Source organism: Artemia sp. Qi Xiang Cuo, unplaced genomic scaffold (assembly GCF_049724085.1).
Source record: "Artemia sp. Qi Xiang Cuo unplaced genomic scaffold, ASM4972408v1 HiC_scaffold_23, whole genome shotgun sequence".
NCBI lineage: Eukaryota > Metazoa > Arthropoda > Branchiopoda > Anostraca > Artemiidae > Artemia > Artemia sp. Qi Xiang Cuo.
The window spans coordinates 428,095-443,505 of NW_028297432.1; the positions used below are offsets into that span (position 1 = coordinate 428,095).

Genomic DNA, 15,411 nt, shown 5'->3' on the forward strand with positions numbered 1-15,411 from the left:
AGATTATTATTCATCATTCAATGCTCTCATCAGAATAAGATGTAGTTAAGACCTCTGTGTGGCGTGAATTTATGTGACAATATTATATCAAGGATTATTGATATATTTGTGATTAGATGGGACGTAAAAGGAAAAATGCTAAGCAAGAAGGCATGGACAGTTCATTTGACACCCCAGGACTCAGTTCTAGCTCGAAACCGGAAATATCGATACTAGCTGCGGATTTTAAGCAAATTCTTCATGTTGTGAAAGAAAATGGAAATAAGTTGGACAATATCAACAATCAATTAGGAACTCTTACCGCAAGGGTGGATAACTTGGAAAAAGAACAATCGCTACAAACGAATAAGATAAACAATACTGAATCGAAAATTGGAAAGATTGAGAATGAAACCTCTAGCCTCAAAATGCAAATAAAAACTTGTACGGATGAAATAATGGGACTAAGAAGGAAAAATGAAGATTATATGTTTCGGATTGTGAGAATGGAAGCTGCAAAGCTAGAAAATAATGTCATCATATGGAACGCAGCTTGTAAGGATAATAACCACGCTCAAGTTCTATCCACAGAGGTAGTTCGTCACGGGCTGGAAATCCCCGAAGTAAATTTCACAGTTACTCATTATGATAGCAACAGTAAATGTTTGAAGGTGACACTGAATAAAAAAGACGATAAGTTTGCCATATTGAAGAACGCTAGCAAGCTTAAGGATAAGACATTCCCTGGAAACAACAGCAACCTGTTCATCAGTGATGATGTCCCAACTGAAATCCGTAAATTGCGAAAGCTGCTTCTAGTGAAACGTGACAAATTACGAAAAGATCATGGATGTAATGCCTGGATTTCGAAGGGGATTCAGCCGAATCTGCTAGTGAAAAGACCAGACGGCTCGATTACCAAATACACATTCAATGATGCCATACCGGAGATTGACGATTTTCATAAAAATTTTTCCATCGCCCGAAGGGAAGTGCCTGTTATATTCCCTGTTGATGTTCAAATGTCGTAATGTCGTGGGTTGCAGTAATAGTTCATGTGCCCAAGTAATATGAATGAAAACATTAAATTGAAAGTGTTTTTTTATGTTCAGTTTATATAAGGTGTATTATTATTTTTATTTTTTTTTATTTCCTTTTTTATTTTTGTTTATAGCCACATAGAGGTTAAATTAAAATTTGCGCAGATTAGTCGTACTGAGGGAAAACGACTTGGAATGGAGATTATTTTTTTTTTTTTTTTTAATTGTTATTTTTTATTATGGTTTGCTGGTCTTTTGGGGCATGGTGTGGTTTCTCTTAACGTGTGATTAATATTTGATAATGGATAGATATAATCGTGAAATTCAATCATCAAGGTTAAAAGAATTTGAGCGGAATTATCTTTCATTTCAGTCAATTTTTCAAAATATTGTAGCTGGTGATGATGAAGATACTTCTAGTAAATTTGATATCCCAAAAAATCAATATATATTTATGAATGAGCTGGTAAGAAAAAATATAAATACAAGTAGAATGGCGTTTTGGAATTGCCGGGGCTGGAGGACTGCGCAGGATGTGATTAAAACTTTTTTGTTGGATTCAGATTCAGATATATTAGGCCTATGTGAAACTTTTTTAGATGATTTTTCAGTTGAAAATATACATGTAAAAGATTACCAATTTTTCACATCGGTCGGAATAGACAAAAACAAGGGGGTCTAGGTGTTTTGATTAAAAATTGCATACCAGCACGTATAAGGCTTGATTTTTTGCTACTGAATATTGAAATGATTTTTGACTCTTGTGTAGTTGAATGCTCTTTTCCAAATAATCGGAAGTTTTTAATTGCAGTTATTTACCGTACTCCGTCATCCAGCCAGATAGAATTTAAAAATTATTTTGAAAGTATGTTGGATAAATTAGCTAGTCTTAATACTCCTTATTTAGTTATGGGTGATTTTAATATTGATTTAATGAAACTCCTATCTGCAGATCAGAATAGAATAGATAGAAATATTTTGCAGTTTTGGAGGGCCCACTATCTTATGGACTAAACCCCGTATGTTTTGTGCCCTCTAGAATAGCTGATACATCATTTTCACTTATTGATAATATTTTTTCACCTTATAGTGCTGTTAATACATTTGTTATTCCTGATGATTCATCTGACCACTGTATAATTATGTCTGATTTTCTTATAAATTTTCCGCATAATAAAAAAATCAAACCCAGCGTAGAGATTTTTCACATAAAAATGTGTTAAGGTTAAAAGAAGGGCTTGGTGATGTGGCTTGGAGTCCTGTAATTGATGAGAAGGATCCGAACCAATCATTAGATAAATTTTATTATATTATGAATGAAAAACTTGATCTTTTTTGCCCATATAAGAGCCCGAGAGGAAAGAAACTTACCCCAAAAAAAACTTGGATAAATGAATCACTTTTAAGATATATTAATGAGAAAAACCGTTTATATAAAATTAGAATAAAATATCCCAAGGGAATAAATATAAGGTGTTTTAAAATTATAAGAATATGCTGGTAAGGATCATTAGAGTAAGTGAAATACTTTATTATGAAAAATCTTTTCAAAATTCAGATTCCCCTAGAAAAACTTGGAGTTTGATTAATGATAAAATTGGAAGAAATAAAAAGTTATTACACCCTGAAGTGTTATTTGATATTAATGGTAAAGAATTTAGAGGACCACAAGCTGTTGCTAAGAAGTTTAGTGAATATTTTGCTTGTATTGGATCATCTGTTGTTTCAGAAGAAGTTGACCTTTCTTCCCCAAGGTCGCATAAAAAATATCTACCGCCCACTGAAGATACGAGCATATTTATGGCCCCGGTCACTTTTGCAGAATTTCAAAAGGTCATTAAGAATTTAAAAAATGGCAATTCATTGGGATATGATGAACTTTCAACTAATTTGCTAAAAAATATTGCAGGTGTAATTTTTGAACCATTGCTTCATATTTTAAATTTATGCATTTTCTCAGGTACATTTCCTATAAGATGGAAAATTGCTCGTGTAATACCATTGCAAAAAAAAGGAGATAAATCTGATACAAATAATTATCGTCCTATTGTAATTTTATCACCATTGTCTAAAGTATTGGAAAAAATTTTAAAAGGAAGGATTACTAATTATCTAGATAAAATAAATTTTTTTACCAAATATCAGTTTGGATTTAGGGCAGGCCATTCGACGGAACAAGCAGTTGCAGCTCTTGTATTAGAAATAACTGACTGCTTAGATAGTAATTATCATGTATCTACTGTTTTTTATGATGTTAAAAAAGCATTTGACACTTTAAACCATGAAATTCTTTTTGATAAAATGGAAAATTCCGGTATAAGAGGGAAAGGACTAGATATAATAAGATCATACCCTTATGGACGTAAAATCGTGGTAGATGTTGATGGACATTTGTCTAGTTTAAATGATCTTGAAGATATTGGTGTCCCACAAGGATCGGTATTAGGTCCGCTTTTATTTTTGATGTATATTAATGATCTTCCACGATGTTTGCAGGAAATAATGGTCTTGCAATTTTATTTGCAGATGACACAGCTGTTTCTGTTAAAGCGAAGGATTCATCTACATTGATTCAAAATTTGTTTAACACTGTTAGTTCAGTTAATCGATGGTTTGTTTCTAATTATTTAGTACCAAATTTTAAGAAGACTGAATTTATGGTTTTTGGTCATTCAAAACGTGCTACTAAAAAAATCTCATGTCAGGAGCTTCAAGTTGGTGAGCATAAAATACGTAGAGTTCAATCGTATCGTTATTTAGGAGTTTTTATTGATCCCCTTTTGTCATTTCAAACTCATATTGATCATTTAAGGGTGAAACTTTCGCAAAATATTGGGTCTATGTATCGTTTGCAACATGTTTTTCCATTTTCAATTTTAAAAATAATTTATCATTCTTTGATTGCTCCTTATTTAAATTACTGCACAATTATTTATTTAAATACTTTTTGGACGCATATAAAACCCCTACAGATCCTTCAAAATATAGCAGTGAGAATACTTGGAAATTTTTTACATCGTCCATCAAAACTTAGAGATGCATCGGAAAATGAAACATTATTTCTTTTCTTGAATTTATTAGATCTGAAACATATAAGAGAACTTAATATATCAGTATGGCATTTTAAAATACAAGATCCTAGTAGTTATTTTTATGAAAAATCTCTGTTGATTCTGCCCCCTCCTTCGGCTCTTAGGTGTTCTGGAACATATCGAATTCCCTTTGTTAATTGTGAAAGATCTAGATTTTCAATTAGATACCAAATACCATTTATTTCAAATAAATATAGGCTGAAAGATAGAATTCAAATTGAGGCATCATTTCGGCAAATATCAGTTCTAAGGAAGAAAATATTAAAATTATGTATTGACCTGTGATGGTGGAATAGAAATTTTTTTTATTATTATTATTATTTTTTTTGTTTATATTTGTTACCCATGTTGGGATAGCCTTCCGTGCCTCACTTGTCCAGCGTTTGTTTTCTTTATGTTTGTTATGTTTTTTTCTTTAACCAGGTTTTTTTTTCTTTCTCTCTTTTGTTATGATGAGGAAATGTTTTTTTTGTTTTGTTTTTTTTAGTGTTTTTACCCAATTTTACGAGCTTTGCTCTCTGTTGGGGGTATATGTTTTTTGTTATGTTGAATTAATCAAATAAACAGTTAAACAGTTAAACAGTTAAACCTCTCCACTTTAGTTGAACAAAATCTATCAATAAAACATGTTTCTCATTCCAAAATATACAAAATTTTCTGGAGAAAAGGGGGTTCACTTAGCCATTGGATGGAGGGTCTTGTTGAATATGAGAATTTTTCTAAGCAAGCTAGTATGTGCAAATATTAATATATACTATTAGCTAATAAGTGCTAATATTTTTAAATATAATAGTTAAGATATTTGCAAAAACAATGAAACATGTGTCTCATTCCAAAATATATAAAAAATTTCTGGAGAAAAGGGGGGTTCATTTAGCCGTTGGGTGGAGGGTCCTGTTGAATATGAGAATTTCTATAAGCAAGCTAATGTGTGCAGATATGAATATATATTTTTAGCTAATATTCACTAATATTTGTAGATAGAATAGTTCAGGTATGCCCAAAAACAACAAATAAACTTAAATGACTTCAAAAGTAGACGCTTAAGACCTCAAGGTCATGCAAACAAGGTGATAATAGTCAAGACCCTTACCCAAAATAACAGCAGCTATACAATAAATGGAAACTGTCTTCATTGTGACTGCAGGTAAACTGTGCAATTTATTCGGATAATGTCGCTTTATATACCACAAAATATTAATTAATTTATTCCAAGCCACGCATACTAATTAGTCATACTTCAAGTTCCTAGAAATTTTCTAGCATACTTGCTTAAGATTTCTTTTTTATAAAGCTTATTTTTTGCTTCACTGGTTTTAGAATAATAAAAAATTACCATAAACAGGAACTTTACCAAATTAAGAAACAAAAGAAAGTAATTTTTGCGAAGAATCAAGCATATAGTAACAGAATCATTCTGTAATGACCTATTGTTTAAGTTATAAGCTTTTAACTTTTCAATACAAGTAATTAAGGAAGTTCAGCAAAATTTGTCAGAAAAAGGAACTATGGATTCATTATTAGAAGAATGGGAAAAACACCCAGCTACCTAGATTTCAGAGAGAGAGAGGACAATGACCTCTTTCCCCAGAATTATCCCCTAATGAGTTTTGAAAATTCCCTCTTTTGTAGTTGATTGAAAATACCGTTTCTTGATATTTTCACTGAAAAAATCGATAAAACAAAAAAATTACCCTTCCCCCATCTTAGATATTAATAAATACATTTTCACTCCACCCCTTCTACATTCTCGTAAATGAACCCCAGAATATATATATATATATATATATATATATATATATATATATATATATATATATATATATATATATATATATATATATATATATATATATATATATATATATATATATATATATATATATATATATATATATATATATATATATATATATATATATATATATATATATATATATATATATATATATATATATATATATATATATATATATATATATATATATATATATATATATATATATATATATATATATATATATATATATATATATAATATATATATATATATATATATATATATATATATATATATATATATATATATATATATATATATATATATATAAATATATAAATATATAAATATAAAAAAAAAAAATATATAATGTATCATATATAATCTATAATAAGCAAGGGAGGGGAAAATTGCCTCGTTGATCTAGTAAATTATAGATACGACAAAAAAGGGGTAGACTTTGAACAAATTACGACAAAAAAATCGTTATACCCTTCGACGGAAAAATCGCGCTTATTAACATATCCGAAATCGCTACTCTTAGGCAAAATACGTCAAATTCGCCCTTAAAGTGTGAAGAATTAGCCAAAAGTCTAAAAGTTCATTATGCGATAACATATAGAAAATGATGTCTTCTATGGGGTTATTGGGGCCGTAGATTGGAGAAATAAATGTAAAAATGGTCTTGCCCCAGTAAAACAGGGATATTTTTGGAAATTTCTCTTTAGCGTTTGAAGTGGGAGGTGTTATCTCCAACAAACATTGGCATGTCCAATTTTATTCAGTAAGGCGTCCTTTCTAGGGTTTCTTGATCGTAGACGAACAAATAAACTTTCAAATGGGGATATATCCATTTATTTAGACAGTGAAAAACAGGTACAAAAGTCCAGATATTTCGGTCACATATACAGCGATTGTCTCCAGTAGAAATACTAAAATAATGAAATTGAATAAATATACTAGTTTCAATTTTATTGTTTTAGTATTTCTACTGAAGACGGTCGCTGTATATGTGACCGAAATATCTAGACTTTTGTACCTGTTTTTTCACTGTCTATATAAATGGATTTATCCCCATTTGAAAGTTTATTTGTTCGTCTTAGAACGGCAGTGTAGTCTAAGAAAACAACACCTAATTTAAAGGTGTTACGTCAAAAAAAAAATATCTTGATCGTAGATAACGGAAAAAGGGAAAGATAGGAATTAGAACCTACAAAAACTGACGCCTATGCTGTTGAGTGGCAAAAGCTAAAAATAGAAATCGTAATAATGAAAAAAAAATTATTTTCTCTGAGTAACAGGATTGATAACAGAATTTGTTGCCATACTTGTCACGTCTGTATTCAAAGTTCGGGGGGAGAGGGTGGAAAAATATAAATTATGAAATATTTTTTTTTTCAAAAGGATATAAGAGGCTGGCTAAATAATACACGTAAATTTCATTATGAAATTTGGTTAAATGATTTTAAAAAAGCTTTTTGTTGAAAGATTTAATTCAATAGTTTTGAAGTTTGTAATAACGCCATTAGTAAAAAAAAATTGTTTTAAACTTAAATAATCATTCAGGCTTACAGACCTGGATAATTTATGTTGGAATTACCCTTTTGATGTTGGCGGTTCTCGTCGTCAGTGGTGACAATACATGGAGATTAGGGGGGGCGTATTTTTCAAACCATAGGGAATGAATTACGTTGATTTTTTTCAATTTTTCAACGAAAGTTCCGGAAACAACGCAACATTTAAATTAAAATAAAGGGAGTTAGGAAAAGAATCTTCAAAGAACAATTTATCCGCATATCCCCCCATATTGAATTTTTCCCAAATATTTTAATTTCAATCTTCCTAGAATAAATATTTAGAAAAAGTGTCCTGTTAAAGATATGGCTACATACACCACAATAAAAAGTCCAAAATTTCGGAACTTCTAAAACAAACCTCAAACAGAAAGGCAAACACCGTTCAGGCCCACTTCCCTAGTCGCGAAAAAGTTCATTGTATACTTGCGTCTACTGCGGTTACACCATTCAGCTTGGCAACTTTCGAACTTGGCCTCATCTTTCTTAAAGAGCTTACAGTGGAGCCTTTCCCCAGGGAGCTTACGGTTAAACATTACGTTCAGGCCCACTTCCCAAGTCGCAAAAAAGTTCATTCTATACTTACCTCTACTGCGGTCACACCACGATTTACTGTGGTCACGTCTACTGCGTCTACAGCTTCGCAAATTACAGCTTCGCAAATTTCGAACTTGGTCTTTTCTTTCTTGAAGAGCTTACGGTGAAGCCTTTCCCCAGAGAGCTTCCGGTTAAACATATTCCCACGTTAAGTCTGAACTTTAGATGTCAGGCTAGGCAGAAAATGCCTGGCCCTGCTGAAAGCAGCAGGTAGCTTATAGTCAGGAATGTAGCTCCAGCATTATTATTGGGGGTGGGGTGGGGGGGGGGGGGTGTATGTCCACATACATCACAATAAAAAATCCAAGATTTCAGAACTTCTAAAAAAAATGTCTCAGACCTTCTTTTACACAAATGGAAACACCATTCAGGCCCACCTCCCTTGTCGTAGGAAAGTTCATTGACCACTATTCAGCTTGGCTGCTTTCAGACTTAGTCTTTTCTTTGTTGTTTGTTTCTTTGGAGCCTTTACCCGGGGAGCTTACGGTTAAACATATTCCAACGTAATGTCTGAACTTTTAGTGTCATGCAAGGCAAAAAATGTCTGGCCCTGCTGAAAGCAGCAAGTAGCTTACATTCAAGAGCGTGGCTCTAGCATTTATTTTGGGAAAGGAGGGTCAAGAGGGGTCCATATCCAGACAGTCATTGGCTATATAATAATTTTCCGCGAATTATTGGGGGGGGGGGCAACTGCCCCGCCCCCCCCCCCCAAAAAAAAAAGACACCCCAGCATACAGTGGAAACCATGGAACTCTTAGGGAAACTTAAACACATTGGAAGATACTTCCAAAATTCTGGAAACAGTTCTCTAATTTACAGTTTGCTTAAGATAAAGTCAGAGGCAAAGGCTAAAAAAAGTGGGTTATTCTAAAGAGAGTTTTATGGCTCACTCTAATGTGTTCAAGCCTTTACTCTTTGCTGCTTCCCATGAAGTTCCATCTATCTTTAAATCCTTACTTATGACCTATACCCATTCCAGTCGGGGGTTGACCTTCATTTTGTTTGGCCCCAGAAGAATAGCCAAAAAGCCCAATCGTAGAAAGTCTGTCATATTTCGTCTGTGAAACGTCACCTTTGTCTTAACAATCCGTTCGTTACACCCCAAGAAAAAGTGAAGTAGCTTGGGTGGGAGGGCACAGTTGTGACAATTCATGGAGGGGTGTATTTTTCATAACATGGGGTAGGAATTATGTTAATTTTTTCAATTTTTCAACGAATATTTTTTAGACAAACGCAATATTTCAATTAAAATAAAGGGGGTGAGGAAAAAAATCTTCAATGAAACAAATGGCTCCCATATCCCATCATATTGAATTTCCTTCAGAAATGTTATTTTGAATTTTCCTAGAATAAATATTTAGTAAAAGCGTCCTATTAAAGATATGCCCACATACACCACAATAAGAAGTCCAAAGCTTTCGAACTTCCAAAATATCTCAAACCTTGTTTTACAAAAAGGGAAGTGGGAGAGGGTGTGGGAGGGAACCGAACGGAGTTTTCTTCTTATATTGCGGTAGTAAGCATAGTGGGGCAATTTCCCTAAGTGGTAAAAACCTTATTTACGACTCTGCCTATAAAGTAGGATCAAGCCACATTTTTGTACAGCATATTTTTTTCTTATATCATTTGTCTAACGATATTCTGAACATCAGATGTTCTAGGGTCTAATAGCTAAGAAATGCAGAATATTGAAAGCTAAAAATAGGGTTAAGGATATGAAGTCTTGTTAAGACGCCAAAAAACAAATAGTTGTGTATTTTAGGAAAATTTGATAGTTTCACCGTAAATTTATGCTGGGACCTGAGATGGCCACAGAATGATGGCCAAAAAAGCCCAGTCGTAAAGAGTAGGTCATCTTTCATTTGCAAAACGTCGCCTACTCTCTTGACCATCCGCTCCTTATAGCCCTAGAAACAGTGGCATAGTTAGAGGGACTTCTAGTAGGGTGTCAAACTTAGAATTTTTTTTCTTATATTGTAGTAGTGATGGTAAGGAGGAGGGACTGTAATTTTTCCTCGGTGCTGAAAACCTTATCTACGACTCTGCCTAGAAAGCAGGATCGAGCCACATTTTTTGTGCAGCATGTTGTTTATATACCATTTGTCAAACGATGTTTTGAATAACACATGTACCAGGGTCTAACAGCTACGGAATAAAGAATTTGGGAAGCTAATAATAGGGTTAAGAATATATATTTTTGTAACGTTGCCAATAAACAATTATTTTGGTATTTTACAAGATTTGATAGCTTCGCCGTAAATGTATTGTTGTCTCGGCAGATATTTTATTTGGAGGTTAAGGGTAAGTATAACTTTAAACTATCAGGAGAGACCCCAAGGAAAGAAAGCCAATAACGGAAATTAATTTAAAAAACTTTTTTTCCACAAAATAAGTTTTTCGAAAAAAAAAAAAAAAGAACTCCATTAAACCAAAAATGAACAAAATAGAATCAAATAAGCATTGTCAGGTTAAGTTAGGTTAGGTAAATTTTATTGAAAAAGGGCTCTAGTGTTTTCTGGGAATTATAGAATTCTGATACACTGAGAGTCATTAAAACACAGAAATTGTTTTTCTTTTTTTCTTTTGTTTAATACATTGCATTTAATTTTTTTTCCATAATTTCTGTTTAGTGGTCTTTTTGTTTCACTTTCGGTTCACGATGTACAACCATGTAATTAAAATTGTGTTTCATACAAGTCCTCTTGGCGCAATGACTAGCGCGCTTGAATAAAATTGTGATTGGACAACTTCCAAGTAGAATTTAGTCATTTACGCCTCTCTTGGGCCATTTTTTTAGTCATATTTTTCCAAAAAATTTCACGTTTTCCCAAAACTTTCCAAAGTTCCGGGTAATTAGTCATAATATTCCTGGTTAGTTTCAAATCCTGTTAAAAACAAATGATAGGAATTTACTATGATTTATTTTAGGAAAGCTAAATGTGCTCTCAAGCAATTAGGACGTTTTTTTAAGAAAGAAAACATGACTTAACTATCTAAGAAAATAATCTAGAACCTTAATTTGTTAAAGTGAAAAAGTTTCACAACATTTGAAACTATCAAATCATATTTATTTGGCTTTTGAGCTGCCTTGGTCATGAAGAAGGCGCTCGAGGGGCACAATTTGCTATGGGAACGGGGGGAAACTGCCCCCTCCAGACCCAAGCTTGCCCCCTCCTCGGTCCGGTTTGTTCCGCCAGCTAAAATTTAATTTCTGCAAAATATCTTGTCAAAACTAAGATAATCCTGCATAATTCAAGGATCCAGATAAACAGGTCAGTTTTCTTTAGTATATCTTTGTCTTATTTTGGGTTTTTGAATGACAATTTTGTTCAAGTCTTGAGTGGAAAATTTTCCGTTTACCATTAAAATTTTCATATAATTTTTGATATTATGGGAAATGTTTTATACTGTTTATAGAAATCTAAAGACCAAATGATATGTTAATTGAATGTTATTTGACTATTGCAACCGAAATTAAATATGTGACAAACTCTGTTACTTTTCTTCTAATAAATTCTTTGACAATCTTTGACAAATGCTACTGAGCCTTTTGGCTAAAATCAAAATGTAGTATCTGTTCTATGTTAGCAGCTTAATATCTTACACGGTCGCTACTTGGAGTGGAGCTCAGTATATTAAACTGATTTTTGGACACTGGAGGGAAATCGGGGCTTGTTCCGCTCCCTTCACGCGTTGGCCGGGGTATTGAGGTACTCCCGGCATCGGCACACCCCTTTTGAGGAGAAACTAAAGTACATGAACCCTAATCAACGTATAAACACATACTGAACAAGTACTGACAAAACCTATCCTCTCCACACAAAAAAAGTGACCCTTTGTCCGCGTCTCCGGAGACGATACCATACCTATGCGAACCTGGCGACTAAATCACAAGTTCCGTTGGTGATTATAATTGTTCCGTAAAAGCTGTATTAAATTTAATTTATTGGCTCGGAGCGATTAAGTAGTACAACATTTTCCCTCTAGAGGCGCTGAGGTATGCGGGGTCACTTTTGGAGAGTTTTGACTGTACTTGTTCAGTAGATGATTATACTTTGACCCTAATCAATGATGTGTATAATGCGCTTTTCAAATTTTTTAGAAACCACACCTGTAGTCTGTGTTGCCACTTATACCGCATTTTGAAGAGAAATACCGCACTTTTTTCTGATTATACCGCGAAATGACTTTGATCAGCGTATGTGTACAGCAAAATAACTTTCATGACTGCATTTGTCCTAATTAATGTCACCGTACGGGAAAAGGGACAAATGTTTGCTCTCTACTTCCAATGACATACGGCTGGATAGGTTACTGCAGAACTTACGAGAATTCAAACTAGTAATTAACGTGCTTCCAAGTGCAAATATTTTACATATCGGACAGGTGTCTGAACGAAAGTAATTTTCAACCATTAATGTGGTAAAGGTGCACAGACACTACAAAGCAGAGCGAATACTATACTAGAATTTAGTAAATAAGTAGTCTCGGGCTATCCTATTTTGCTTCTTTTGGACATTACCTTTCCACTTTTACAGCCCAATAGACTGAACAGTATACAGTAAAAAAGGTTCTTTTAAATATGTATGAAATTCAGAATGCAGAACAATGGTTAAGAAATAAAAATGCTATTTCATTTAGAACTTAATACTGTATTCAAATATAGGCTAGCCTTCACTTCCTTTAGAACATGCATTCCAAAATTTAGAAAATTATCCATTTTAAATTTATAACTGATTTCTTATTGCATATCATTCATTCAAATCAAATATGAATGCGAAGTTGCAGAGTTGCTATCCTGAGGAAGCAGTTTATAAACCGCTTGTTCCTTTTCGTAGCCTAGGCTGTTTCATGGTTCCATTGGGCAAACCCAGCCGGTAACCTTTATTGTCAGGGGTTAATGAAAAGACATGGATTGCTTCGCCTTTTCAGACTCTGCCACTTGTTCATCACTTTTTCCAAAAACGAAAATGAGACCACTATTGAATCAAGGCTTGCCTCATTTCTTGTTAAACATGATATACCCTATTCAGTCACTGACAACTTGCTGAAGTTCGTGAAACGTATGCCATGGCCTAATTTGCTGAGCCATGCTAGGTTGATTAGAATAAAAGCAACCAGCATTGCTAAACAGGTTATGGCATTTCATTCTCATGAAAAGCTTCTTGTCAACCTAAAAACTAACCTTTTCTCAGTGAATATTAACTAGATAATAGATCAGTCTTTTGCCAAACAACTCTGTTTTTGTCAGTTTCGGCAATGTCATTGTGGGTTTACTGGTAGATTTACTTGCTCTGTTAGAGTGCGATCATGGATCAGTATCTGTTATTTTCAGTCAGCTGGTTGGAGGGACGGACTATGTTAAGAAAACGGGCGTTCCCATACAGAACTAGATTGGAGATTGCACCATCAATTGGAATAAATCACTTAGTCAAGAGGTTTGTTGAAGAAAAATAACCTTGGGTTACAGTTGTGAAATTTAGCTGTCATTACTATGCCCTGGTTGCAAGTCATTATTGTAAAAAAAAATTAAAAAATCTAAGAGTCTGAAAGATTTATGCAAAAATTTTTGCAATCACTTTTAACACAGTGCAAAATGACAAGATGCATATAGGAACAAATATATCTGAGTCTTCACTCAGGTGGAGAACAGATATTCCTTGCTTTGGTTCCCACCTGTTGGCTTTCATTTGAAAACTCGACAAGGTGTATTCTCGAGTTGTGGAATACTCACACATTGTATTGGGACTCTTGTTATTAAAGATCTCTCACATGTTCAAAAGAATTCTTTGGTAAAATGTTTAGTAATTTCAAAAGAATTTTAGGAAATTTTATAATGTCTTTATTTTTCATGTTTAATTATATATATATATATATATATATATATATATATATATATATATATATATATATATATATATATATATATATATATATATATATATATATATATATATATATATATATATATATATATATATATATATATATATATATATATATATATATATATATATATATATATATATATATATATATATATATATATGTATATATATATTTATTTTTATCATTATTATCTGGGGGGGTGACACTAGCCTGGGTTGGAAACGTTTGTTGTGAGGGGTACTGAGTTTGTCTAATACTATTTGTGGTTTGGTTTCAAATATATATTTGGAATTTGGTTTAATTTATTGGATTGTCCTACATCTTTTTTTTTCTTTGGGGGGGGGGGTCTCATATAATCGATTTTTGTTTGGGTCTTTTAATTATTGTTTTGTTTTTCTCTTCTTTGTTTTGTTTTGTGTGTGTGTGTATGTTTGTGTGTGTGTGTGTGTGTGTGTTGAGTCTTTGAAAGGCTGAAATGCATTATATTGAAAATACTTTTTTTTCTGTTTTTTAGTATTTACACCATTTCTGTTTCCCCCCTTTTTTCCTGGCTATAGAACCTTAAGATTTAAGACTCCTTTTTAGACTCCTTTTTTAAATCGAGCCGTTGCCTTTCTAGACTCATTCAAAGACTTTTTAGAGTCATTTTTAAACACGAGCCGTTGCCTTTCTAGAATCATTTAAAGACTTTCTAGACTCATTTTTAAACACGAGCCGTTGCCTTTCTACATTCATTTAAAGACTTTCTAGACTCATTTTTAAACACGAGCCGTTGCCTTTCTAGACTCATTCAAAGACTTTTTAGACTCCTTTTTTAAATCGAGCCGTTGCCTTTCTAGACTCATTCAAAGACTTTTTAGAGTCATTTTAAAACACGAGCCGTTGCCTTTCTAGACTCATTCAAAGACTTTTTAGTCATTTTTAAACACGAGCCGTTACCTTTCTAGATTCATTTAAAGACTTTTTAGACTCCTTTTTTAAATCGAGCCGTTGCCTTTCTAGACTCATTCAAAGACTTTTTAGAGTCATTTTAAAACACGAGCCGTTGCCTTTCTAGACTCATTCAAAGACTTTTTAGTCATTTTTAAACACGAGCCGTTACCTTTCTAGATTCATTTAAAGACTTTCTAGACTCATTTATAAACACGAGCTGTTGCCTTTCTAGACTCATTTAAAGAGACTCGTTCAATATTGTTGTGTTTTTGTCGTAAATTTATTGGTTGAATAAATTGATTGATTGATAGATCTTAGGGTAGTCAACGGGGAATAAATTGATTGCTTGGTAGTCCCCTGCTTAGTTTTTGATTTTTGGATTTTTTTTCTAGTTTTTTCTTCTTTTTTTTATGTGGATCATTGTATTTTGTGATTTTTTTCTTATTTATTTTTTTTCTCTTGTGTTGAGTGTCTTAAAGGTGTGAATGTATGATGTTGAAAATGTTTTTGTGTCTTATGTATTTGTT

The 15,411-nt window shown here is 32.8% G+C and overlaps 1 pseudogene; it reads left to right on the forward strand.

Annotated features, from left to right (window-relative positions):
• The first annotated feature begins 11,596 nt into the window (after positions 1-11,596).
• Positions 11,597-11,798, forward strand: LOC148938942 (U2 spliceosomal RNA; annotated as a pseudogene).
• The last annotated feature ends 3,613 nt before the right edge of the window (positions 11,799-15,411 follow it).